Below are 3,123 nucleotides of genomic sequence, written 5' to 3'. Positions count from 1 at the left end.
GCCACTTCCGACCTGAACTGCCGCTTCGGCCCTTCTGGAAACCAGTGCTGTCCGCTTTCCGTTACGTGCAGCCTGACGGAATCCTGACCGACAGAAAAAACTCTGAGGACCCCGTTCGTGCGGTTTGATGCTGACGTTACAGACACGCCGTAAACAAAACTTTTCTCTCTGGTTGTATGTTTTAGCCTGCGCCACTCTATTAGCCTGCTTCGTATCACTATTATTAACTATAAAATGTCATTTTAAAAAAATAATGTATAATTTAAAAATTTTCAGACGTAACCCACATTTATATGATTGTAGAATTACTTTCATCTCAGAATCTAAGTATCATTTTTTCGTTCTCCGTCAAAATCTATGTAAAGCAGCGTTTACCTTGGCATGTGAGCACGTGAGTTTCGTAGTCATAGAAACCAGGCTCACATCCTGGCTCCGCCCCTTCCACGCTCCGCGACCCTGATGGGTTACTCTAGTTCTTCTCCCACCATCCCGTCCATCCCCGGCTTCCACATCCATCCTGGCGGTGACCGCACCACCCTGAAATCGCGAATCTGCTTGTCTTTCTCCTCGGCCGAACAGTGAACGCTTTGAAACCAGGGACAGTATCTTAAACGACCCTCTCCTCCCAGTTTTGAGCTCAGAGCCTACCACCTGGAAGATGTTACATGGAATTTGTTGAATATGTAAGTAAACAATTCTGAAACCGTAACTGACCAATCGGCTTTCTAAATACGACACGTCCCCACAAAGGGCGTTTAGAAGATGGAATTTGAAGGGGTGGGAGGGAGCTGGAGAGTGACTGCCGTGAGCCGCCAGAGGGAGGGCATTCCCTACGGGGAAGGGTTTCCCCAAAGCGTCACCGCCATGGACCCTCCAGTGGAAAGGCCATGTGCTTCTCCGTCCCTGTCTTACTGCTTCTGAGGGCAACACGTGGGAATTTAAGAGGCTACTCAGTGGAATTCAAAGTCATTTTGAAATAAACGGATCCGTTGGACCCAGAGTCCGTTGCATTCCTTTGGCTTGGCTTTCTTCCTCTGCATCTGTGGAGGACGCTGTGCCTTGGCCCGGATGGCGTGGAGGGAGGTGGAGCCCCCTTCTCCACACAGACAGCTCTGGTGTGAGCATTGCGGAGTTGTGTGCCGTGTGCACCTGGGCCACCAGATGGGAAGTGGGCCAGACGGAACCGGGAGAGGTCCCTCTCCCACGACAGAGAGAGTAGACGGCTTCTCTGAGACAAGAATCCACAACACCGACTGAGGCAGAGAATCCACAACACCGACGGAACAGCCGTGTCCTCTCAAAACACAAAAACGAAGCCCACAACTCCTCCAGGAACCGCGAAGGGAAGAGATAGCCCATGAGTGACATCTGAGGTTCCTGCTGAGAACTTTTCTATCAGGCGTGGGACAAACCGCCTCCCGCGTTCTCTCTCACGGCTGCCTGGCGAGATGGGCACCGCGGTTACCTCCGTTCACAGGTGAAGAAACCAGACGGATGAAGCGACCTGTGACAGGTAGCACAGCTGGAGAGCGTTAGCACCTGGATTTCACCCTTGAGCCGCGAGTCCGAAGCGTATGCCGTTCAGTGTTCTGACAAAGCTCCTGAGAGAGCCTAGTGTCTCATGGGAAACACACTCACTCACATACACACGTTCACACATTTGCACATGCTCACGCGTGTATTACTCATAGGAACACGTGGACATACACGCACGCGTGGAGTTCGCCGAGGACAGAATACACAGTGTGTTCAAAGGGTCTGCAAAGAGCGGAGACCTAAAGACACTTTTCAGAGCGTGAGGTGATTCTCCTGTGTGGAACTAATTAAGTGATCGACTGCGACAGCTCGTTACCAAACTCTTAAAAAAGCTTTTGGATCTAAGGAAGTTGCTTGTCTCTGGTTGGTTTTGTTAAGAGGCAGCCGAGACCTGACCTATTTCAGGCTTTGAAAAAGTCCCATCTCATTTTGTGGGGTTTGTTTTTGTTTTTGTTTTGTTTTGTTTTGTTTTTTACTTTTTCTGTGACACGCGATGTCACAGACAGGGAGCAGATGGTCCATGGAGAGCTTCTGCTTGAAGCGGTTCAGTTGAAAGATGGGACGTCGTCTCGCTCAGTGCTGTTTTCAGGTTCTGAGATCGTTTCCCCTTTTTTTCTTTCCCACAGCCAACACCAGGAAAGCGGACTGCGGGTCAGGTAATGGAAGCAACAGACCTCGAGATCGGTGCCAAAAATGTAACCACCCAATCGGCTCCAAAGGAAAATATTCATTAAAGTGACACATGTTCCTATTATCGAACTCAAAACACTTGTTTGGACATCAGGGGTCGGAAAGCGCCGCATCCCGATTAGCTGGGATGTTCTCACTTCTTTTAGATCTTCCTTCCTCGTTTTTATGGCGAGTCAACTTTCAGAGAAATTCTTTCCCACTACTGTCTGCTGATCACATCCCAAAAGCATTCAAAAATCTCACTTGTTTCCTATAAGAAGAAATGGGAAGCACGACCACAAATATTTGTGTAAATGTCACCGTGTATTATTGGAAGCTTTGTTCAGTCGGTTAGAGAATTATTGTGGCCAGGAGACCAGCTGGACCCCACTCAGACGCTTCCTACACGGATCACGCACACCCAGACACACTCACACACTCACTCGCTCTGTCTCCGTTTTTCAAAAGTGAGAGAGATGGTCCCTTTCTTCTACCTTCTATGTGTAGTCTTCAGATAGAAGGGACATGTTTGTTATGAGTGATTTCAAGCCGAAAGGAAGCGGAAAGACAGAGAGCTGGCCTCTTCCACAGAAAGCAGACAACAAAACACAAAGCGAGACAAAGCACCTTCGAGTGAGGCCAGTCCAGCATCCCGGCTCGTCATTCACCAAAGAGGAAGAAGGAAGCGAGGCAGCTGCGTTCACTTTAACTCTTTCCTGGAATGCTCTGAAGCCGATGCCCAGAGTTTCATTCTTATGGAATTAGATCATAAACGGGACCAAGCTCGCTGTTCAGTCATTTGTCACCAAACAGCAAGAATGCGGTGTCCTAACATGGAAAGAATGTCGTGCCCCAAACATTTATTTCTGGCCGTGTCTTTCCCAGCCTTGAGATCAAAACTTCAGCTGATAGATAAGC

The 3,123-nt window shown here is 48.9% G+C and overlaps 1 long non-coding RNA gene across 1 annotated transcript in view; it reads right to left on the bottom strand.

Moving 5' to 3' along the window:
• LOC111734769 overlaps window positions 1-2,569 on the bottom strand; it is a 4,810-nt gene extending 2,241 nt beyond the window's left edge. The window contains exon 1 of the long non-coding RNA XR_002778586.1: window positions 13-2,569. This is a non-coding gene — a long non-coding RNA (uncharacterized LOC111734769). The remainder of the gene's footprint in view (window positions 1-12) is intronic.
• Window positions 2,570-3,123: the final 554 nt, after the last annotated feature.

The sequence above is a fragment of the Pteropus vampyrus genome, unplaced genomic scaffold (assembly GCF_000151845.1).
Source record: "Pteropus vampyrus isolate Shadow unplaced genomic scaffold, Pvam_2.0 Scaffold5472, whole genome shotgun sequence".
NCBI classification, from domain to species: Eukaryota; Metazoa; Chordata; class Mammalia; order Chiroptera; family Pteropodidae; genus Pteropus; species Pteropus vampyrus.
Note: the sequence above shows the minus strand (reverse complement) of the source record. Positions and strands in the feature narration are given on the sequence as shown.